We start from the raw sequence: 26,050 nt of genomic DNA on the forward strand, positions 1-26,050 counted from the left end.
CCTTGTGGAGCTCCTATCCTTTCCTCATCAGACTAACTCCCCTTCTTTCTTATGATTCCCTGTACTCTGCCAAAGGTTTGGTCATGAGTCTTTGCTTTGAAAACACTGCTAGCTAGAGTCTTTCCAATGCGCTCAGTAGACTCCTGTCAATGTTCAATGTGCATCCCATCTGTCTTTCTAAACGAGGATTGGTCATCTTACCCCATGTCCGCTCTCTTGATTATCTTTTTTAGGTGTATAGATTTCATTATGTTTATTATATCTTATAGGTCTATATAAGTGAGTATATACCGTGTTTGTCTTTCTCCTGGGATATTTCACTCAGGATGATCTTTTCTAGATCCCACCATTTGCCTGCAAATTTCATGATTTCCTCCTTTTTGATTGCTGAGTAATATTCCATTGTGAAAAATACCACAATTTCTGTACCCATTCCTCCGTTGATGGACATCTGGGTTGTTTCCAGGTTCTGGCTGTTACAAATAAGGCTGCTATAAACATGGTTGAGCGAATATCCCTTTTGTATACTTGAGCAAATTTTGGTTATATACCTATCAGTGGTATAGCTGGGTCTTGAGGAAGCACTATTCCTAATTGTCTTAGAAAGCACCAGATAGATTTCCAGAGTGGTTGTACCAGTTTACATTCCCACCAGCAGTGGAGGAGGGTTCCCCTTTCTCCACAACCTCTCCAACATGTGTTGTCCCTTGAGTTTTTCATTTTGGCCATTCTGATGGGTGTAAGGTGATATCTCAGCGTCGTTTTGATTTGCATTTCCCTGATGGCTAATGAGGATGAGCATTTCTTTAAGTGTTTCTCTGCCATTCGATATTCCTCTGTTGAGAATTCTCTGTTTAGCTCTGTTCCCCATTTTTTAAGTGGATTACTTGGTTTGCTGCTTTTCAGCTTCTTTAGTTCTTTGTATATACTCGATATTAGTCCTCTGTCAGATAAAGGATTAGTGAAGATTCTTTCCCAATCTGTAGGCAGGAGTTTTGTTTTGATGACAGTGTCCTTTGCTTTACAGAAGCTTTTCAGTTTCATGAGGTCCCATTTATTGATTGTTGATCTTAGAGCCTGTGCTGTTGGTGTTCTGTTCAGGAAGTTGTCTCCTGTGCCAATGAGTTCTAGGCTGTTCCCCACATTTTCTTCTAACAGATTTAGAGTATCTGGTTGTATGTTGAGGTCTTTGATCCACTTGGACTTTAGTTTTGTACAGGGTGATAAATATAGATCTATTTTCATTTTTCTGCATGTGGACATCCAGTTGGACCAGCACCATTTGTTGAAGATGCTGTCTTTTTTCCATTGAATGGTTTTGGCTTCTTTGTCAAATATCGAGTATTCATAGGTGTGTGGGTTTATTTCTGGATCTTCTATGCAGTTCCGTTGATCCTCCTTTCTGTTTTTATGCCAATACCATGCAGTTTTTATTACTATTGCTCTGTAGTACAACTTGAGATCGGGGATGGAGATACCTCCAGATGATATGTTGTTGTACAGGATTGTGTTGGAGATTCTGGGTTTTTTGTTTCTCCATATGAAGCTGAGAATCTTTATTTCAAGGTCTTTAAAGAATTCAGTTGGTATTTTGATGGGAATTGCATTGAATCTGTAGATTGCTTTTGGCAGGATGGCCATTTTCACAATGTTAATCCTACCAATCCATGAGCACGAGAGATCTTTCCATCTTCTGAGATCTTCAATTTCTTTCTTCAGAGACTTGAAGTTTTTCTCAAACAGGTCTTTCACTTGCTTGGTTAGTGTCACCCCAAGTTACTTTATGTGGTTAGTGGCTATAGTGACAACAAGGGTGTTGTTTCCCTAATTTCTTTCTCGGCCCTTTTGTCTTTGGTATACAGGAGGGCTTCTGATTTTTTTGAGTTGATTTTGATTCCTGCCACTTTGCTGAAAGTGTTTATCAACTGGAGGAGTTCTCTGGTTGAATTTTTGGGGTCGCTCATATATACTATCATATCATCTGCAAATAGTGACACTTTGATCTCTTCCTTTCTGATTTGTATCCCCTTGATCTCCTTTAGTTGTCTTATTGCTCTGGCTAGAACTTCAAGTACTATGTTGAAGAGGTAGGGAGAGAGTGGGCAGCCTTGTCTTGTCCCTGATTTCAGTGGGATTGATTTAAGTTTCTCTCCATTGAGTTTGATGTTGGCTATCAGCTTGCTGTATATTGCCTTTACTATGTTGAGATATGTGCCTTGTATTCCTGATCTCTCCAAGACTTTAAACATGAATGGGTGTTGGACTTTGTCAAATGCTTTTTCAGCATCTAAGGAGATGATCATGTGGTTTTTCTCCTTCAGTTTGTTTATGTGGTAGATTACATTGATGGATTTCCATATGTTGAACAACCCTTGCATGCCTGGGATGAAGCCTACTTGGTCGTGGTGGATGATATCTTTGATGTGTTCTTGGATTCGGTTTGCAAGTATTTTATTGTGTATTTTTGCGTCAATGTTCATAAGAGAGATAGGTCTGAAGTTCTCTTTTTTTGTTGGGTCTTTGTGTGGTTTAGGTATCAGGGTGACTGTTGCTTCATATGAGTTTGGTAATGTACCTTCTGTTTCTATTTTGTGGAATAGTTTGAGGAGAATTGGTGTGAGCACTTCTTTGAAGGTCTGGTGGAATTCTGCGCTGAAACCATGTGGCCCAGGGCTTTTTTTTGAGGGGAGACTGTGACTGACTGCTTCAATTTCCTTGGGGGATATAGGGCTGTTCAGTCTTTCTACCTGATCTTGACTTAATGTTGGAAGATGGAATCTATCAAGAAAATTGTCCATTTCATTTAGATTTTCAAATTTTGTAGCATATAGGCTTTTGTAGTATGACCTAATGATTGTTTGAATTTCCTCTGTGTCTGTAGTTATGTCACCCTTTTCATCTCTGATTTTGTTGATTTGGATAGATTCTCTCCGCTTTTTAGTTAGTTTGGCTAAGGGTTTGTCTATCTTGTTGATTTTCTCAAAGAACCAGCTTTTTGTTTCATTGATTCTTTGAATAGTTTTATTTGTTTCTAATTGATTGATTTCAGCCCTGAGTTTGATTATTTCCAGCCTTCTGCTCCTCTTGGGTATATCTGCTTCTTTTTTTTCTAGGGTTTTCAGTTGGGCCATTAAGTTGTTTGTATGTGATGTTAGGAATTTCTTCTTTCAGGCACTTAGTGCTATAAATTTTCCCCTGAGCACTGCTTTCGATGTTTCCCATGAATTTGGGTATGTTGTACCTTCATTTTCATTGAATTCTAGGAAGTCTTTAATTTCTTTCTTTATTTCTTCCTTGACCCAGCTGTCATTGTGTAGTAAGTTGTTCAGTTTCCATGTACCTGTAGGCAGTTTGTTATTTCTGTTGTTGTTGAGGTCCAGCTTAAGTTCATGGTGGTCAGATAGAATACAAGGGATTATTTCAATATTTTTGTATCTGTTGAGGCTTTCTTTATGACCAACTATATGGTCTATTTTGGAGAACGTTCCATGTGGTGCTGAAAAGAAGGTATACTCTTTTGAGTTTGGATGAAAAGATCTGTAGACGTCTATTAGGTCCATTTGATTTAGGTTCTCTGTAAGTGTTTTTATTTCCCTATTTGTTTTCTGTCTAGTTGATCTGTCCCTTGGTGAGAGTGGAGTGTTGAAGTCTCCCACTATTAGGGTTTTAGGATCAATGTGTGATTTAAGCTTTAATATTGTTTCATTTACGAATGTAGGTACTCTTGTATTTGGGGCATAGATATTCAAAATTGTGATGTCCTCTTGGTGGATTTTTCCTTGATGAGAATATAGTGGCCGTCCTTATCTTTTTTGATTAACTTGGGTTGAAAGTCTATTGTATTAGATATTAGGATGGCTACTCCCGCTTGTTTTCTGGAACCATTTGCTTGAAAGACATTTTTCCAGCCCTTTACTCTGAGGTAGTGTTTATCTTTGTTGCATAGGTGTGTTTCTTGGATGCAACAGAATGATGGATCCTGTTTCTGCAACCATTCTGTTAGTCTATGTCTTTTAATTGGGGAGTTGAGTCCGTTGAAGTTGATGGAAACTAGTGACCCGCAATTGTTACTTACTTTAAATGTGGTGTTGGTGGTGTCACTGAGTTTCATTGCTTGTCTTCTTTTGGTTTTTATGTTGTGTAGTTATCTATTTCCTCTGTTTCCTTCAATGTAATTGTTTTCTTTGGTTTGGAGTTTCCCTTCTAGTAACTTCTGTAGAGCTGGGTTACTATGTAGATATTGTTTAAATTTGGTTTTGTCTTGGAATATCTTGAATTCTTCGTCTATGTTGATTGAAAGTTTTGATGGGTATAGTAGTCTGGGTTGGAATCTGTGGTCCCTTAAGGACTGTATGATATCTGTCCAGGCCCTTCTGGCTTTCATAGTTTCTGTTGAGAAGTCTGGTGTGATTCTGATAGGTCTACCTTCATATGTTACTTGGCCTTTTTCCCTTGCTGCTTTTAGAATTTTTTTTGTTTTGTAGGTTCAGTGTTTTGACTATGATGTGACGTGAAGAATTTCTTTTCTGGTCTAGTCTACTTGGTGTTCTGTAGGCCTCTTGTATGTTTATGGCCATCTCCTTCTTTAAGTTGGGAAAGTTTTCTTCTATAATTTTCTTGAAAATATTTTCCGGACCTTTGAGCCTGATGTCTTCTTTTTCTTCTACTCCTATTATTCTTAGGTTTTGTCTTTTCATGGTGTCCTTGATTTCTTGGATGTTTTGTGTTTGGAACTTTTCTGATTTTATTTTTTCTTTGAGAGACGTGTCAATTTCCGCAAGTGTATCTTCGGCTCCTGAGATTCTTTCTTCCATTTCTTGTATTCTGTTGGTGATGCTTACCTTTGTAGTGCCTGATCTTTTCTCTATGTTCTCCAGCTCCTAGTTTTTCTCTATTTGTGTTTTCTTTATTGATTCTAATTCTGTTTTCATGTCTTGCACCATTTCCTTCATCTGTTTGAATGTGGACTCCTGCTTTTCAATGATAGCTTCTATTTTTTTGTCCGTTTCCTCTCTATGTATCACTAATTGTGCCTCTATTTCTTTGGGTATAATTGCCTGTATTTCTATGAGAGCTTTGTTTATTTTTTCTTTATTTGCCTTCATTTGTGTGGACATTTCTTTGAGAGCTTTGTGCATTTCTTCTCTGTTTGCCTCAATTTTCGTGGTCATTTCTCTGAGAGCACGATATGTTTCCTCTTGGTTAGTCTCGATTTCTTTGGTTATTTCTCTGAGGGCTTTGTTCATTTCATCTCTATGGGCCTCTAGTAGCTGAAGAAACATAGTTTTGAGGTCTTTTTCTTGTATATCTAGTGATTTGAAGTGTCCATTGTTTTGTGGGGTTGCTGGTGAGGTCATTGTGTCCTGATTTTTGTTGGGAGTGTTCTTACGTCTGCCTCTAGCCATCTGGTTATTTATAATTCTCACTGGTTGTTCCTTGAGATTGTAGTTTGGGCTATGATCCTCTCTTTCTGTTTTCTGGACTGTTTTTTCAGGAAGATGAGAGAGGTTCACTGCTTTGGGAGTGTGCACTGTGTTTTCAGTTTTGCCTAAGTAAAGAATGTGATGCTGGCGCTATTCGCATGCGCTTTTAGCGGGCGCAGTGTGCATGCGCGGATTCTCTGACTATTGCAGTGGCCTGCAAGCCACTATTACGCAGTTCTGACTGAGATCCAGGGATTGTTTGCCTGGATTACCCTAGTGGACCCACAAGGCAGAGGCTTCACTGTTGGGGTCGCTATCCCAAGAATCCCTCTGATGCCCACACTAGGAGTGTGGGTGCCAGGGATCTCATCTGGTTGCTTCTGTGTAGAGGCCCTGGGTCTGGGGCAATCTCTCCCTAGAAGGCTCACTCACTCTCTTGCAGGACCAGTTGGAATGCACAGAGGTTCCCCTTGGTCACTACTCTCTGTTTTGGTCCTGCTGCGGAAGTACACGGGTAGGGTAGGCTATCAGTCAGCTCTGTGACACTGTAGCCGCAGAACTCGGTGTCCACCTTTCCTGTGTGCTGCCTCTTTGTCCTTTCCCTCTGCCAGGAGGGGTTATGTTGACTGGTCCCTGGGTGGCGCGGGAAAGAGTTAGGGTGAGTGTACTCAATCCCAGATCCCGGGCCCAGATCTCTCTTTCAGAAGCAGCCTAGCGGTAGAATCTATGTTTGCTGATCCCAAGAGAGTACCGGGTAGGGTTGAGTGTCTTCAGATCCAGAGCTTGGGTTTCTCTGCTAGGGTCCGCTGGAGAGAGGGTGCTGTGTCCTTGGCAGGCTGCCTCTCTGTCCTTCCCCTCTGACCTTCTCCTCTGCTAAGGCAAGGTTATGGAGGTGCTCTCAGGGGAGTGCCAGAAGGGGTTGGGGCTTCTCAGTCGGATCCTGAGCTGGTGGCGTTTCTCTGCGGGGGGGGGGGGGGGGGGGTGGGGGGGGCCGCCGGTGATAGAACTTGCTGCTAGACTTTATTGCGCTGGACCCAGGATAATCTCAGGATGTGTAGAATGACCACAGTCCCAGATCCTGAGCTGTAGTTTGTTTGCTAGGAGCGGCAGGCAGCACTGGAGTTCCGGCACTGTGAAGCCGCTGTGCCCCTCTTTATCCTTCTGCTCTGCTGCGGCAGGATGATGGCGGCGTTTGTGGGAGTGTCTGAAAGGATTGGGTTTTCTCAGCCCCGATCTCGGGTTGGGGTACAGACAATGTGGTCTGTGGCAGATTCTGTTGGACACCTCCTGCCTCCTCCGAAGAGGGAGTAGGGATTTTGAGCTGGGTGAGCAGCTGCAATCCGTGCAAGGTGGGAGCTCAGTTGTGGTGGTGGCAGGTACCCATGGTCGGAGAGACCTTTCAGGGAAAGACTGGGTGACCCGTGAGCAGTCTGGCAACTTTCCTTCCCTGTGGGGTTTTTTTGCGACTGGGACTCCCAAGCCTTAGGCCCCCTTGTGCCCACCAATCAGCCTGGGAAATTGATTGTGATAAGCAGGCTTGTGGCACCAGCCCGGAGACCCAAAGCCCGAGTTAGCCGGGTTCTCTTCAGGGTTCTGGCTGGGCAGCCGAGATTGTACCTGACCGATTCCCACGCCGTGGGAGCCTCCCCTCACCTGAGAAACACGATCGATTGCTGTTGTTTTAGGGCCCAGAGTTCAGTCTCCTGGTCGCTGCCCGGAGTGTGTTGTCCAGATTCTCAGACACGGTGTTCTCCCGGTGCTGCCCTCTTGGCCCCTCCGATAATTTGATTTGTTGATGTTTACATTTTTACATTCTTTGGATAGTTTGTATATTAGCCTTCTCTCTGATATAGAGTTGGTGGAAACAGACAAGTTCATCAGTGGACTTGAATTGAAGACCCAGAAATAAGCTCCTATGGGCACTTGATTTTTGACAAAGAAGCCAAAACCATACAATGGAAAAGAAAAAAGAAAAGAAGAAGAAAGGATCTTCAACCAATGATACTGGTCTAACTGGATATTTGCATGTAGAAAAATACTAACTCAACAGGTCTGTGATTTTTGCTTAAGAATGAAATTGTTTTGATACACTGCTATGTAGAGTCTCAGAGGCCCTCTATGGTAGGTTTCTATCCTGCTTCTCATTTTCTACTCCGTCCAATGTCTATCCCATTTGTCTTTCTAAGTAAGGATTGATCTTCTTACCCTGGGTCCTCCTTCTTGTTTATCTTCTTTAGGTGTACAGATTTTAGTATGTTTATTTATGTTATAGGTCTAATATCCACTTATAAGTGAGTATATACCATGTGTGTCTTTCTGCTTCTGGGATACCTCACTCAGGATGATCTTTTCTAGGTCCCACCATCTGCCTGCAAATTTTATGATTTCCTTGTTTTTAATTGCTGAGTAGTATTCCATTGTGTAAATGTGCCACAATTTCTGTATTCATTCCTCCATAAAGGGAAATCTGAGTTGTTTCCAGCTTCTGGTTATTACAAATAAAGTTGCTACAAACATGGTTAAACACATGTCCTTGTTGTGTACTTGAACAAATTTTGGGTATATGCCTAGGAGTGGTATAGCTGGATCTTGAGGAAGCACTATTCCTAATTGTCTGAGATAGCACCAGATTGATTTCCAAAGTGGTTGTACAAGTTTACATTCCCATCAGAAATGGAGAAGAGTTCTCATGGCAAAACTTTGGGCACAGTGCAGGTAATCATATAAGAAAAGAGAGAGTTAGTGAGACCTGGAAAAAACAGGAGTTCCACAAGGACCAGATATATCTGGGCACAGGGGTCTTTTCTGAGACTGATTCTCCAACCAGGGACCATGCATGGATATAACCTAGTACCCCTTCTCAGACATAGACCATAGCAGCTCAGTATCCAAGTGCCTCCCCTAGTAACAGGCATGAACTCTGTGGCTAGATCTTTGACCTCCCCACCCCCTGTGGGAGAAGCAGCCTAGCTAGGCCACAAAGTAGGACATTGCAGCCAGTCCTGGTGAAACCTGATAAGCTAGGGTCAGATGGAAGGGGAGATGATCCTCCCCTATCAGTGGATTTAAAGAAGGGCAGGGAGGAAATGAGGGAAGGTGGGATTGGGAGAGAAGGAGGGAAGGGGCTACAACTGTGATACAAAGTAAATAAACTGTAATTAATAAAAAAATAAATTTAAAAAAATCAACAAATAATTAAGAAAAAGAAATCAAAGAACCCAATAAATGGTCTAATAATAGAGAACTCTCAAAAATGAAGCATGACCAATAAACAGAAGATAAAACAACAACAACAAAAAGAATGAAATTTGTATCAGTTTCTAAGATAAGATGAAGAAGCTTGAATTAAACATCTGCCTCAACCAGAGAGAAGCAGAACATGGTATATTTTCTACGCAGCACATGTTCTACTTTTCCTTACGGTGTATGGGTGGAAAGAAAGATGGATGAGTACTGCATAGGCAACAGTGCTGTTTGCTGGAAAAGATAGTGCCTCTACTTCTAACACTGGAAAGATTAAGGCAAGAAGATTCCAAGTTCCATTCTAGCCTGGGATCACAGCAAGACACAGTTTCAAATAAACAAACGGAAACACAGAAAAGAAGAAAACTTAGTGAAAAATATCTTGCAGCCATTTTGCATTTGGAGAGAGTAGTGGTTTGAATGAGAATGGCCCCGATATGTTCTTGTTATTGAATATTTGCCCCCAGTTGATGGAACCATTTGGGAAGCACAGGGAAGTGTGGCCTTCTTGGAGGAAGTGTGTTGCTTGGGGTGAGCCTTGAGGTTTCAAAAGACTGGTACCAACCCAGTGTTCTCTCTGCTTCCTGCTTGCTGTTCAAAATGTGAGCTTTTTGCTGTCCCTGCCACCATCCCTTCACTAAGTCATCACAGAACTATAAGCCCAATCATACTCTTTCTTTCATATGTTGTCTTGGTCACGGTGTTTTATTATAGAAATAGAAAAGTAACTAATACAGACACTTTCATGGAGCAGTCTATCGTGGGCCCATTCTCTGTGTCAGTCACCTTTTCATTGTTTTGAATAAACTTTAAAAAGGGAGAGGGCTATTAATCTTGTGGTTTGAATGAGAATGGGCCCATATTCATGTATTTGAATGTTTGTTTCCCAATTGGTGGACTAATCAGAAAGGATTAGGAGGTGTGGCCTTGTTGAAGAAGGTATGTCACTGGGGGTGGGCTTTGGGGGCTCAGTCAGCACCCTGTCTGCCCTTGCCTACAATCTCTCAGCTACTGCTACTGCTACTACTCAGGTCATGTCATGCCATCCTGCTCCCCATCATGATTATTATACACTAAGCCATGGAAACTATAAGCAATCTTCCAAGTAAGTGCTTTTTTTATTAAAAAAAGAAAAGAAAAATGCAAATAGACTGTATTTATCACTGTGCACAAAACTCAAGTCCAAATGAATCAAAGATTTTGACATAAAACCAGAGACTCTAAATCTATTAGAAGACAAAGTGGGGTAAAGTTTGGAACTCACTGGCACAGGAGACAACTTCCTGAACTGAACACCAACAGCACAGGCTCTGAGATCAACAATTATGGGATATCATGAAGCTAAAAGGCTTCTACAATTCATAAGGACATTGTCAATAGAACAAAACAGCAGCCTACAGATTCAGAAAGAATATCAAGTTTTAAACTAGAAGAAATTAATAGAAATTTAGGCTACATAAAGCTTTTAGGAACAATATAAATTTTCAACGGAAACAAAGTCTAAAATGTGTTTACATAATTTGTATCCTTACGATACATGCTCACTACATGTTTATGTATCACTTTTCTTTTCTATGTGCTAAAAACCTTGTGGAGTATTCAAGATTATAGTATGAATCTCAGAAGTTTAATTCATGTGAGAGGAATTTGAAAACCAATTACCTACTCTAATGAGGAGTAATAATAGTATAGACAATTTTAAGAAAGTAATCAGTAATACATATTACCAAAATTTCCATTCAGCTTTGAAGTAGAAGTATAACAAATGTGAACTATTGACAAATCGTTTGATGTATAAGTTCAGAATTTTGGTTAGGAAAAAATCAAAAAAACAAGAACATAGCCAGGTATTATTAAGGAAATCACAGAGAACCACATGAATCAGGCTTTAGAAACTGCTTAGCATCTAGAAATTGTCTTCTGGAAGTTCTACAATGCAATGTGCATGTCAAGAAAGGTGGGATAGAAACCACCACTTGCTCAACTGTGACTGACCTCAGATAACACCCAAGGAGGAAGTCAAATATACCAGCAATATGTGTGAAGTCTTAGGTGAGCATTCCCACACATATCCTATAGCAAAGGGTTGGTAAAGAAAATATAGTCAAGGGATTTCGTCACCAATACCTGACAGACAACTAAATTACATTAAACTAAGTACAACCCCCAAAATGTCAGCAAAATTTAAAAATAATAACTGGAAACACAATAAACAAAAACTAGTAAAATCTCAGGGTCCACATATACAGCAGGGAATAACTAGGTTGTAGAAGTAATTCAACAAGACTACCAACCAATAAGCAACAACATAAACATATTCAGAGGAATAGAAATAACAGCAAATACTGAAAGTTGCTCTATCTGGCACCAAATTGATGCATTTTCCAAAATGTTTGCTTTTATAGAAAAAATAAACCAAAGAAAAAAATAGCACATGATAAATGTAAACAAGCCAGAAAAGTAGATGGAGAAATACAATAGGAAGAAAAGCCACGAAGAGATAATATTCCAAAGAGATGACTGAAATGTCTATATGTATGTATTTCATTTATGACACATATATAAGTGTATAAAACTCTATAACTTTACCCAAAGTATTGAAGAAAGTATCACAAGAACAATTCACTAATATATAAAATACTGCTAGCAATGAATAATGAAACAAAATAGAAAATTATCTAACAGAAATTCTGTGGTTGCAAATACAATGACATAGCTAAAAATTCACCTGAGGTAAAATACTAGAAAATTAATCTGTCAATTTGATAGAAGAAAAATAGAGGTTAGGTATTCTCTGAATAGAATCAAATGACATAAAGAAAGTAAGTAAATAGCTTGAGATATGTTAATGTTCTGTCAAACACACCTATATACATATAATGAGTTTGAGAAAGAGAAGGCAAAGAGAAAAGAGCAGAAATGCAGGAAAAATAATTATAAAAATATGCCTAACAAAATTGTTCTATCAACTCATAAAAAAAAAAAAAACAAATATGAACAAGTTGAAAAGAACCACACACAAATATGTGTTACATATACTGGAATAAGTAAAAAACAAAGAACAATCATGAAAAAGTAACAATGGGTATTTGAGGAACATTTAAAGACTATTAAAAGATTAATAACTGACTGCTCAAAAACTGCTGAACCAAACTTTATAAAACTACCTTTAAAAAAACCCCCAGTTTTAACTTGTAAACCAAGAATTCTATACCCAGCTAAACTCCCTTTCAAATTTGAAGCAAAACTTAAAACATTCCCAGACAAGAAAAGTGCACAAGAGCTAGTTGCTAACAAATGTGCTTTATAAGCAAACTAAATGACTATATTCAGGTCCAAATAAAACATTTTAAAACACGAAAACTAATAATATCATTATGATAGCATAAACTTATTTTAATTATATACTAAACTTGTTTATTTACATAAATAAAGACATGTTTATAGCTATAAAACTTTTGATGATATGAAAATTGATTTATTATATTTAAATAATGATGATATAAAGGAAGAAAAGATTCTCATAATGTTTAGGAAAATAAGTTACTATTAATCCACCTTAATTATTTTAAGGATAAATATGAATTATATTCCTTGGGACAATTGAGAGAAAAAATAATGAAATAATGGAAGAAACAAGCTAACTTCAGAAGCATATAAGTATATCTATTTAATAAAAGTACCAGGAAATGAATAAAGACAAAGTTTATAAAATACATAGATAACAAACAAATACCAATTGTCACTTATGACTAACATGATACAAGCAGCAATTAAGGCATTGTTCTTGTTAGGTGGAAAGAAAGGGTATTTAATAATGACTATAGATATCCAAGAGTCCTAGAATGTGCTACAGAAACCATAAAAGTTCATGTAAGAAATACATACTTAACCAATCATGGTGATTCATGCTTTTAATCCCAGCATTTGAGAGGCAAAAGCCAGTGTATCTTTGTGAATTCAAAGCTAACCTGGTTTATGTAGCCAAATCAAAGCTAACCAGGCCAACATAGTAAAAACCTGTATCTAAATACACTAATAAAAACAAAAAGGAATGATTAATTAATTAATTAATTTTAATTAATAACAATTTTAAGAAAAGTTCTCTCACTAAACCTGCAGCTCACCTATTGGCTAAGAATTCTCCCTTTTTTCATTTGTCCAGGGCTGGGGTCACAGGTTTGTTGCCAGTATGCTCAACTTTTCAAATAATTATAAACATCGCAATCATTATATTACAAAAAGTTAAGATTTTAAATATCTGTTTCTCTTTAAACATCTCCATTTTATTTCCCTAACAAATTTATATTCAGAGATAAATTTTTTTCTAATTTGTCATGACAATATTTTGTAACTGATGTAGCTGTGTGCATGTGCGTAAGCGTTTTAATGTATTAAAAATCTAAAATTATATTGACATTTACTCTCAATATACTGTGAAAGAGACTCTTTTGCAAGTTAGTTTAACACCTGTGGATAGAAAATGCTTAACTTTATGATGCTATGGTTGTCAGTATGGATTTTATTTTACACCTTGTAGGTGTAAGGTGAATCTTGTTACAGAAATGTCTTCCAATTTTAACAGATTTTTAAATCTTTTTCCTTTTATTTATTTATTTTTCATTATTACAATTTTTTCACTCTGTATCTCCTCCCTAGTCCCCTCCCAGTCTCACCCTCCTTCCTTCTTCTCTGCCCATGCCCCTCCCCTAAGCCACTGAGAGGGGAGGTCCTCTTCTCTTTCTCTCTGACGCTAGCCTATCAGGTCTCATCAGGATTGGTTGCATTGTCTTCCTCTGTGGCCTGGTACAGCTGCACTCCCCCCAGGGGGAGGTGACCAAAGAGCCAGCCAGTGAATTCATGTCTGAGACAGTTCCTGTTCCCATTACTAGGGAGCCCACTTGGAGGCTGAGCTGCCATGGGCTATATCTGAGCAAGAGGTCTTGGTTATCTCCATGCATGATCTTTGGTTGGAGTATCGATCTTTTGCAAAGACCCCTTACCCCAGATTGGTCTCACTGTGGATTTTCTGTCCCACAGTTTTAACAGATTTTTGAGAAATTTGGAAAAACAAATGCTGTAAGCATTCATTTTTGTAATTCTGGGAATTACACACACACACACACACACACACACAAAGCTTTACCAAGACTTAGCAGGTAATTACTATTTTTATTTTTCATTTAGTGGTACTCTATACAATTCATTATACCTGAATCAACTGGTAAATTAAAACATTAATTACATTACAAATTTGCAGATACTTACGATGAAGTGTTTTTTTTTACTATGACTTAAAAACATTCTAATTAAAACATTTCCTCTCCAAGTTCCCTTCCTATTTAAATAAATATTTGCCACTTAAGATTCTTGGAAAATGCAGATCAAATTGACAATTCAGTTTTTAAGGTCTTACTTCACATCTCAAATTATATATAACATCATTTTTAATTATAATTTAATGGATTTAATTCTTTTAAAATATAACTAATAGCAGTTTTCTTAAATATGAGAGAACAGACTGTAGGCATAAAGAAACTGCAATTCGAATGCTGGTTTCTGTACCCCCTCAATCTGATTGTAATCCTTGATCTGAGAACCTCCTGTCTCAACATTGTGTAAACACTGCTCCCCAGTTGTCCCTGGTAGGCCAATAAAGCCTCTTACAAGTCAGTTGCTGAGCAGGGGAGAGAAAAGGGGTGCACATCCTGTCAATCAGGGGAGAAGGAGTTGGACAGAGGAAATAGGGGGTGGACCAAAGGCAGAGGGAAGAATAGAAGGAAAAAATATTGTGATTGTATTATAACCTCAAAAATAATCTTTTAAAAGATAAAATAAGTCCTTTCTTCCTCAAGTTGCTTTTGAACATGATGATTTATCAGAGCAGGAGAACACGAAAACTACATGGCTCCCTGAGTTCACGGATATGACACTGGGAATCTTGGACTACTTGGACCCACCTCAGAAGCCTGGCACAGTGGCTCACAGTCCTTAGTCTCAGCTTGTTTTAATGCTCCCATCTTATGCCAAATTAAGCAATTTCCTTGTAATGTTGTCTCAGCTTTCTTTCCATTCCCCAAATTCATGCTTAAACTTTGTGGTCATCAAATCGACAATTTCCAAGAAACATATAAGCAATTTCTAGATTGGCATTTTTCTTTTGTCCTTTTTCTTAAAAACCTTCTGTTAGCCTTCCTCAAGCACGCCTATGTTACAAAACTATCATCCCCTTTAGATCTTTGTGAATGTAACACAACCTAGGTTTACTTGAAAAGAGAGTCTCAAAGAGGAATTGTTTACATTGGGAGATCCTGTATGTATGTAGGGGAATGGGCTTAATGGATTGATATGAGAAGATCCACCCCACTGAAGACAGTACTATTTCCTAGGCAAGGTGTCTTGAGCTGTATTTTCTTTCACTTATAATTTATAGAATAGCAAAAATAATTAAATCTGTAATTTTAATTTGGGCTTTTTGTGTGTTAGTAATGTATTTTATTTAGCTATCTGCTGTTATGGTTACTTTTATAAAATTGTGTTTGTTTCTCAGTTTCTCACTTAGCCATCTATAACCCAAATAATTGAGACTCTATTACATTCTTTGTTTAACAAGGTTCATGGCACAATTTTGAGGAGTTTTAACTCTATTCTTAACCCTCTAAGCTAGACTGGCTTCCTTCCATAGTAAATCCCCAAGGTAACTGCACTTTATGGTATTTTCTTCTCCAGCTGCATCTTGCACCTCTCTCCTGGACCTCTGCCTTTGGTCCACCCCCTATTTCCTCTGTCCAACTCCTTCTCCCCTGATTGACAAGATGTGCACCCCTTATTATTCAAACTCATGGTTCCTTTCTCTAATTGTTATTGTATTCATAATTGTATATGCACATACATGTGTATTCCTAAATATAATGTGTTTAGCCTGTATATATGCATTATTTTTCAGGAATGACCATTGGATCACTGATTGCTATGCTCTTTCCTGAGAAAGACCACTTCTCCTTTTCCTAGCTTTCCCCAGATGCCTATAGCTCCTAGTGTAAGGTTTATTTCATAATAAAAGTCCAAATGACAGCTCCTCACTGAGAGAAGTCAGGACAGGAACTCAAGGAAGAAACTTGGATGCATGACCTGAAGAAGTCATGAAGGAGTGCTGGCTACTGGCTTGCTGATGATGGCTTTCTTTTTCTTTTTCTTTTTTTTTTCAGTTTATTTACTTTACATCCCATGGGTGCCCCCTCCCTGGTCTCTTCCCAGTCTCCTTCTTCCCCTCCTTCCCCCTTTCCCTCTTCTGTTCCCCCAGAAAAGGGAAGCCCTCCCCTCTGCCATATCAACCCTCCCCAGCACATCAAGTCACATCAGGACTGAGTGTATCCTCATTCCCTGAGGAAAGGAAAAGCAGTGCTGCCAGTGGAAATGATCCACAAGCACGCAATAGAGCCCATGTTAGAAACAGACCCACCTCCATCCACTTGCCAGGCATTCCATATGAAGAATAAGCCACTCATTGGCCACATATATGCAGGGTGCCTAGGTCCAGACCACGCATGCTCCTTAAGTGATGTCTCAGTCTTTGTAAGATCCCGTGGGAATAGGTTAGTTGTCTCTGGTGATCTTCTTGTGAGGTTTCTGTTTCTTCCAGGTCCTTCCATCTTTCTTCCCAAAATTCCATGGCTGATGTTGAGTCCCAGCATCTGTCTGGATCTGCTGCTGGCTGGAGCCTCCCAGAAAACAGTCATGTTAAGGCTCCTGTCAAAAAGCATAGCAGAACATCATTAATAGTGTCAGGGGTTGGCTCGTTACTGTAGAGTGGGTCTCAAATTGAGCCAATCACTGGCTGAACATTCATTCGATCCTCTTTATCCCTTCATTTCTTGTATGCAGGGTAATTTTTTGGATCAAATGTTTTGTGGGTGGTTTGTTGTTCTCCTTGCTACACTAGCCTTGCTAGGAGGTGGTCACTTCAATCTCCATGCCCCACCCCACCCATCAGTGCTAGGAATCTCAGCTAGAATTATACCCATATCCTCCTAGGAGCCTCCCCTGTTGCAGGCCTCCAGTTTGATGAAGAGATGTCCTCCTCTCAGTTTTCCTTCTTGTTCCTAGCTCTCTTTTCCTACCCTCCATATCTGATCCTCTTCCTTGTCTCCCTCTCTGTTCCATCTCTTGGCCAGTTCCCTCTTTTCATCCACTTCTGCTGTCAATTCTATGTCCACTTCTGAGGGACATTCCAGAGCCCTCCCTTGGGCCCTATCTGTAACTTAGCTTTCTTTGGATCTGTAGATTGCAATATGGTTATCCTGATTATAGGTCTAATATCTACTTATAAGTGAGTTAAGTACCATGTACATCTTTCTGGGTCTGGGTTATCTCAGTCAGGATGGTCTTTCCTAGTTCCATCCATTTGCTTGCAAATTTCATGATTTCTTTGTTTAATAGTTGAGTAGTATTCCATTCTGTAAATGTGCCACAATTTCTGTGTTCATTCTGAATCCAGGAACATTTCAAAAATTTCATACACCATGATCGAGTTGGCTTCATCCCAGGAATGCAAGGATGGTTCAAAATATGAAAATCTATCAAAGTATTCCACCGTATAAAAAAATGAAAAATAAAAACATGATCATCTCATTAGATGCTGAAAAGGCCTTTGAAAAAAATATAGCACCCCTTCATGTTTAAAGTCTTGGAAAGATCAGGGATATAAGGCACATACCTAAACACAGTAAAAGCAATATACAGCAAGACAATAGCCAATATCAAGTTAAATGGAGATAAACTTAAAGTGTTTCCAGTAAAATCCGGGATAAGTTAAGGCTGCAAACTCATACCATATCTCTTTATTATACTTCTTAAAGTTCTAGCTAGATCAAGAAGACAAGTAAAGGAAATCAAGTGATACAAATTGAAAGAGAAGAAGTCATAGTATCCCTGTACACAGATGATATGATAATATACATAAGTGATCCCCCCCCCCAAGAACCTACCAAAGAACTCCTACAGCTGATAAACACCTTCAGCAGTGTGTGGATACAAAATTAACTCAAAAAAATCTTCAAGAAAATGCACCACAGGTTTGCCCACAAGGCAATCTTACAGAGACATTTTTGCAATTGAGCTTCCCTCTCTTCAAATAAGTCTAGCTGTGACAGTCTGTCTAGCCAGGACACATGTTCTGGATCACATTTGACAATTTTGTGCAGAAACGTGTTTGCTTATGTTTAATTCATTCTTGTTTTACCTGCAGTTTCTTTTCTCTAGACACAGGTTGAGCATGTGCACACATTCGCTCATTTATGTATGTAGACACACAAAGAATTTCATTGTTTAACAGGTTTATGGTTGTTGTGGGATCCAGGCTACTAATATTACAATCACCTAGTATTACTCACTTTCTTATTCAAACTCACAAAACATTGGCCACATTTTGTAGCAGTTTTGATTCCATGATGCTTCCATCTTATGGAAACCAACTAATTAATGGGTACAATAGTTATGCTTGTTTTACATCTTTGAAGTAATCCTAGGCATGTTCAGGCTTAAAAATTTGGTCAGAATTAAAATGACTACAGAGTAATATTGAAGCGGATAATACCTTTCTTTCTTTATTTTATTTTTTTATTTTTTTAATGAAGAGCATTTCTGGTCCACAGCAGGAATTTTCGTACAAAGTTTCAGCGAAATCAGCACCTCCCATGGAGAAAGATGTCAGCATTGTATCCTGGATAGAGATGTGGAGAATGAGTGAGACATTTACTTTTAGGTTTCAAAATATAATGAAGGTAAATTCATACTACACACACACAGTCTACTTATTCATGTATTTGAATATGTTTATAACTTTCCTTGAGTCTCTAACTCTAAAATTAACTGCTTTTTACATTGTGACTTTTGATATTTTAACAGTCAATGCTGCTGACACAATAAAATTGTTTTAACTAGCAACTATACTTCCATTTTAACAAGATATACTTGTATTATGGAAGATTTCTTCTCTTGTAAAAGTGTATGCTATGCACAAAACAAACCACATTACTCACAGTTAGTGTATTTATCCATTTGGAATAAGCTCATGTTGAAGAATTTTTCCAACAAATAAAGAAGAGCCACAGCTTTTGGTCTGAGCTAAGAAATCTGCTATACTTTAGATAAATCTGACTGTGTTTAAATGGTCTCAGTGTTTTGTGAAAGTTAAACTTGGCTGATCGTTTGTTTTCTAGGGTGATTGTTACGGGCAAAACAGAATGTCAGAGCTTGTCATTGGCAAGCTTTTCATGTTTGCTTCGCTGTGTAAATGAGCAGCCAGTGAAACTTCTGTTTTGATGACCACATTCCAAGTGGCCCATTGCTCAATGTCATGTCTGTCTGGCCAACAATCCTATTGATCATCAATCTACCATGCAATACTTATGTTTACTTCAGGTGGCTTACTTCAGAATTTCACCTTTTTAATCTCTTTTTCAAAGTCTCTTTTAAAAACTTGCATGCCTTGGTTGGAGAAACAGTCACAGAAAAGACCCCTGTGCCCAGATATATTTGGTCCTTATGCATGGATATAACAGAGAACCTCTGCACAGATGTAGCCCATGGCAGCTCAGTATCCAAGTGGGTTCCCTAGTAAGGGAACAGGGACTATTTCTGACATGAACTTAATGGCTGGCTTTTTGACAGCCCCCCCCACACACACCAAGGGAGGAGCAGCCTTGCAAGGCCACAGAGGAGGAATTACAGCCAGTCCTGATAAGACCTGATAAGCTAGGGTCAGATGGAAGGAAAGGAAGAACTCCCCTATCAGTGGACTTGGAGAGAGGCAAAGAGGAGATGAGAGAGGGAGGTGGGATTAGGAGGGAATGAAGGAGGGGGGCTACAGATGGGATACAAAGTTAATAAACTGTAACTAATATAAAAAATTTAATTAAAAAATAACATAAAAAATAAAAACTTGTATGCAGTTTATTTGGATCATATTCTTTCCCCTCCCACAATCCCTCTTAGATGCTCTTCTGATCTCTATCACTTCATATTTTTTCTAAAAGTAGGACAGGAAAGAAAGAAAGAGAGAAAGAGAGAAAGAAAGATATATAGTCTGTTTTGTATTGATCTCCTGAACATGAGTTCTGCTCTGCGATACGGTTGATGAACTCATTGTTACACCATTGAAGAAAACAGATTTTCCCTATCCAAGTGGCTTTTAATTTTTTTCTAGTCCTTATGTTTTATTTTTATATTTATTAATGTATTTTAAATTTAATTAATTTTTTAATTTATTAAAATTTATTCATTTTGTATCCCACCTGTAGAACCCTCTCTCATCCCCTTCCACTCCCACCTTCCTTCCCTTTGCAGCTATCAATTGTAAACAGATTGTTGGTTAGAGGTATGACTTTGTGTCTAATTGCTATTTATCATAATGATTTTTTCTATTGGAGTTGTAAAGATCATCTATATGTTGTCATAGCATCTGTGATTTTAAATATGTGTCAGTCCTGTTTTGTCTGGAAAACAGTTTCCATAGAATAATCTTGAGTGATGTAACCCAGACCCAGAAAGACAAACATGGGATATTTTCTCTTGTAGGTAGGTATTAGTTTTTATGCTTTAGATATATGTATTTTATTTGGAATATCCACTCTTTAAGATCTATTCCAGATCCACAGACTATTATAACAGAGGTAGATCAAAGAGGGGTACAATAATTTTGCTATTACTTTCACTCAAACATGACATCTACTTCTTTTGACTTGGAATTTGGACTGACAATATGATTTCCACCAATGGAAGGCATGGGGTTATGAACATCTGGGGAAAAAAATCTGATTATCTATAGCCATTCCATTGAGAATGTCTTATAGAAGCACTGTTTCAATTAACTGCACTGAATATTGTCTTCTTACAAGGGCAGGTAAACATACAGAAGAGATTAGAAACCTAGGATTCTGCTTGGTTTGGGCTATGCTTACCACCCCTGGGCAATTCCCAAAGTGAATCAAACTCCTCTAGTGGCTGTCAAATTGTGATTCCACACTTCTAATATGCATCAGTTGGCTCTCTCCTCTGAGAGCTCTCTCCTCTACTGCTCACACAGTTATTCATATTAGTACGTGATTATTGAAGGTGTGGTAACCCATTGCTATCATTATTGTTTTACTGGGGTTGCCTTCATTTGGCTTATATAAAGCTCTGCAAACCGAATCTATTGTCTCCTGCTATAGTCTCTTATTTTCAACACTGATTTTTTTCATACGGTATTTAAGGCACACATGGGAGGTTCCCTGTCCTGCATTATAAAATTACTTATTTTTTTACTTCAATGATGTGAATCTAAAATGGATCTATAAGCTTTTTATTTTACCACTAGGGGCTAAGTTTGTGGCACTCTTCTGGAAGATTCTGGAGCCTTTATTAGAGGAGTGTAGCTGATAGCAGCAGATGATTAGAGACAGGCTGTGGCGCTATATTTGCCATATGCCTTCTGTGCTGTGGTAGACTGAACCTCTGAAGGAGTGTGTAGTACTAAACCATCCCAAAGTCTCTGTCCAGTAATTTGTAACATTCATAACAAAAAGAATAAATATATCCTTCAGCTGTTTCTAGTTTTATGTCATGAAATACCTTCATACTTACTATTTTCTTTTATGATAGTGATAAAATAGTGTAAGGTAATACATATGTGAATGATTCTAATGGCACTTCAAAAACATTTTATTTAAAAGGGTCAGTATGACTCAGCAATCAAAAACAAGGAAATTATGAATTTTGCAGGCAAATGGTAGGCTCTAGAAAAAATCATCCTGAGTGAGGTATTCAAAAGCAGAAAAACACACATGGCATATACTCACTTATATAGACCTATAAGATAGGATAAACATACTAAAATATGTACTCCTAAAGAAGATAAACAAGAAAGAGGTCCAGGGGTAAGATGATCAATCCTCATCTAGAAAGACAAAGGGGATGGACATTGGAAATAGGAGAAAACAAGTAACAGGACAGTAGCCTACCACAGAAGGCACCTGAAAGACTCTACCTAGCAGTGTATCAAAGCAGATGCTGAGACCCATAACCAAGCCTTTGGCAGAGTGTAAGGAATCATATGAAGGAAGGAGGAATTAGTATATCCTAGAAGGGACAGGGAGCCCCACAAGGTTCAATTATATCTGAGCACAGGGATCTTCTATGAGACTGTTTATTCAAGTAAGGACCATGCATAGATATAACCTACAACCCCTGCTCAAATATAACCCATGGTATCTCAGTATCCAAGTGGGTACCCTAGTAAGGGGGACAGGAATTGTTTCTGACATGAACTCATGGGCTTCCCCTCCCCCTTGAGGGAGGAGCAGGCTTGCTAGGCCACAGACAAGGACATTGCAACCATCCTGAAGATACCTGATAAGCCAGGGCCAGAGGGAAAGAGAGGAGAACACCTCCTCTCAGTGGAATCAGAAGGGGGCAGGGAGGAAATGAGGGAGGGAGGGGAGGATTGGGAGGGAAAGAGGGAGAGGGCTACAGCTGGGATACAAGTAAATGTATAAAATTATTTAAAAATAAAAAATATTAAAAAATAAATAAAATAAAAGTGTCAGTATGACTCATTGTTTAGCATATTCAAGGCTCTAGGTTAAATACCTCCAATAAATAAATAAATAATAAAATAACTAAGTCCATTTAGAAAAAAGTAGGTAGTGAGGTGACAATGACCTCTAAACTAAGAAACTATAAATCATGTATTATATATGTATCATCAACTAATAATTATAAAATAATAGAAAAAATTCAGACCCTTAACACTTTAGGTCTTACATCCTAATGGAGAAAGGAAACACAAAAGGGCTTTACAAAAAAAAAAAAAAAAAAAAAAGATATGTGAACCAAGTCTTGGCCTTTTGGGATTCTTGAGAAGAATCCCACCAGACAAATAATTTGTATGTTTGTAAAGACCAAAGCTAAATAGAAACAGTTTTTCAGAATTCTATGCTCACTAGGTTAAAATTACTAAGAAGCTAGAAGATTTTGTTATTAATATACAATATCTTATACCTACACTAAGAAACCTGTAGAAACTATTTCCATACATACTCCGCAAGGTGTAGCAATTGATTTCAAATGTCACGAGGCATTACATGCTCATAAAATGCTCATTAAATGTATTCACACCATAAAACATAAGTTATTCTCATGAGAGCATCCCCGGAGACACTCATGAGAAACACTTCTCTAAAGTAATAAATATACTTACATCGTGTAAGTTCTCTCAAATGACAAGGACCTTCAAGGAAGAAGAACATGAATTCAAACAGCCAAGCATGCCTAGCAAACAGGCAGAAAATTTTAAACAAAGGCTTATTATAAGATCTCTCTCAAGAATTTTCTGGGAAAAATGTGATTAGTAATTAGAGATGAATTTTTTCACATACTTGCCAATAGCAAACCAGGGAATTGGTTATTTGGCAGCCATGGCTACTTCTTCATTGGGTCACCACTATGCTGCTTTTGCTGCTCACTATAGTAAGTTCCCCAAAATTTAATAGATTCAAAAATAAAAACAAAGCACCTTACATTCTCAGGTTCACAAATCTAGAGTGAGTCTCACAAAATGTCATCAGGCTGTGTTTTGTTTTGCTTTGTATCTGTTGGTTTAAGGGTACTCAGTTTTATGGTGGTGGAGGGTTCCTTGGGTAGACATTTGGAAGGATGTCCATCATTCTGTCTACCACAGCCACAAAAAAAAATTCCTAAAGCAAAATCAAGAAACAGGAGAGGTGCCTACCATAGAGGGTCTCTGAAAGATTCTACCTAGCAGTGTATCAAAGCAGATGCTGGGACTCATAACCAAGCCTTGGGCAGAATGCAAGGAATCATATGAAAGAATGGGGAGTTAGTAAGAACTGGAAAGAACAGGAGCTCCACAAGGACCAAATATATCTGGGCCCAGGGGTCTTTTCTGAGACTGATTCTCCAACCAAGGACCATGGATGGATATAGCCTACCCTGCTCAGACATAGCCCATGGCAGCTCAGCATTACTAGGGTACTAGGGTACCCTAGTAAAGGGAACAGGAACTCTCTGACATGAACCCAGTGGCTGGCTCTTTGACCCCCACACACACCCTGAGGGAAGAGCAGCCTTGCTAGGTCACAGAGGAGAACATTGCAACCAGTCCTGATGAGACCTGATAAGCTAGGGTGAGATGGAAGGGGAGGAGGTCCTCCCCTATCAGTGGACTTGGAGAGGGGCAGGGAGGAGATGAGAGAGGAGGGTGGGATTGGGAGGGAATGTGGAAGGGGTCTACAACTGGGATACAAAGTAAATAAACTGTAATTAATATTAAAAATAAAAATTTAATTAAAAAAGAAAATGATTAATCAGGGAAAGAATTGTATAAGGAAGTGAGACAATGCTATGAGAACATTGAGGCTATAAAAGGCACTGCCATGAGAACCATCTATGCAGGTGAAATGTCAATTGCAGCCTGGAGAAAATCCACAGTGGAGACAGCAAAGGAAATAAACAAATCACACATTCTTCTAAACATAGTTTCAGTAGTCATTGAGGAAAAGAAGATCTGTCATTAGAGTGACAGAAAATAAGAGCTTCATCATTTCTAAAACTCATGTTATAAAACCTTAAACCCTCGTATTTGCAGGATTGCCCTCTGAGGCAGTAGTTAAGGTTAAGGATATCTAAAATATATATCCTTAAAATATAAAGCGGGAGCCTTCTGTTAAGACATATTGTCTCTTCACTTGTGTCACTGAAGGACACATGAGACACCATCATCTACAAGCCAGAAAGTTCTCACCAAAATCTGATGAAGAACCTTAATTTGATTTTGAACTTCTAGCTTCAAGAATAATGAAAAAGTGAGTCTTGATTACAAAATCAACTCAGTCTGTGGTCTTTGCTATAGTAACCTAAGAAGACCACAGGGATAGCTGGAAGGACAGAAGGTAAATGGCTAGAGATCTAAGCCTAAAACTATATTCACATGGAAACCTTATAAATCTGAAATTTGAGAAACGTATCCTCATACTTAAACTACTTAGGCAAACTTAATGCTTGAGAAGTGAGTTGTTGTAATAGGGCTTAGTAAAGAAACTGCTAAAATAATCACTTCATTAGGGTAACAGTTTTTATTGGATGTGAGAAAGAGAAAATATCTAGAGGCATATAGAAGATCCAAGAGCAGAGAAAGGAGAAGTAGACTGGACATGGCCAAGACTATCTGTGAAAAAAAAAAGAGAGAGAGAACAAGAGATACAAAATTAGTGCAAATTTTAAGAAGCTGGAGGTCAGGAATAAACCATGAGCTCCAACAGGCCTGGGAGGTAGAGGTGTTGAGAAGGGGCAGTGTGGGATTTTGAAATGTACCACAAGCACTTGTGAGTACAGGCTGAGGGAGAACTGGAGGCCAGCATGAGCTCTAATATGTAATCAATGTGTCAATAAAGAATGATATATCCCTCTTACCAGAGGCAAGGAAAATGACTCCTTTTTGGAGAAAGAAACTTGTCACAGTGAGGAATGCTGACACTTATCAACCACCAGAAATCCTTCTATAGCTCCACTTGAGCTCATTTCTAGGCATGTGCACTATCTAACCCTAATATAAGTCAATTTATTCTTATTGGCAAATATTTTAGAGATATAAACTGGAGATATTTTTCACACTAGCTGATAGTAAGATTCCATCCACTGCAATAAAACTCACCTATAAAAATAAATAGGTGCTTTGTAAATATTTTTGAGCGGTTATTTTTAAGAATATATAATATTTTAATGAGTCATTTTTATTTGAAGAACTTATTTTTGAAATTAGGGTTTTTTTCATCATTTGCTTGTTTTGTTTACTTTACATTCTTGTCACCCCTTACATCTTCCCCTCCCAGTCTCATCCTCTTTTACTCCCTCCTCCTTCCTCCCTTTTACCTCAGAAAATGTGAGCTTTCTTTCCCATCTACTCCAGCTCAGCAAGTTGCATCAGGACTGAACATATCCTGTTTCCCTGTGGCTGGTCAAGGCAGTTCTGCCAGGGGAAAGTGATCTAAAAGCTAGCAAGTGAGTCCTTGTCTGATGCAGTCATCACTTCCTTTACTTGAGTAATCACTTGAAGCCTAAGCTGCCCATCTGCTATAGCGTTGTAAGGGGCCTAGGTCCAGTTCATTTATAGTCCTTGGTTGATGCTTCAGTCTCAGCAAATTTCTCTGGGCTCTGGTTAGTTAACTCTGTTGTTTTTCTTGTTCAGCTCCTGTCATCTCCATGTCCTTTTCTCTTTCCTCCCACTTTTCCACAAGACTCCCTGCTCATCGACCAGCTTTTGGCTGTGAGTCTTAACTTGTTTTGAATCACTGCTAGGTAGAGCCTCTCAGAATACATCTCTGGCA

The sequence above is a fragment of the Psammomys obesus genome, unplaced genomic scaffold (genome assembly GCF_907164565.1).
Source record: "Psammomys obesus unplaced genomic scaffold, mPsaObe1.curated_primary_1811, whole genome shotgun sequence".
Lineage (NCBI taxonomy): Eukaryota > Metazoa > Chordata > Mammalia > Rodentia > Muridae > Psammomys > Psammomys obesus.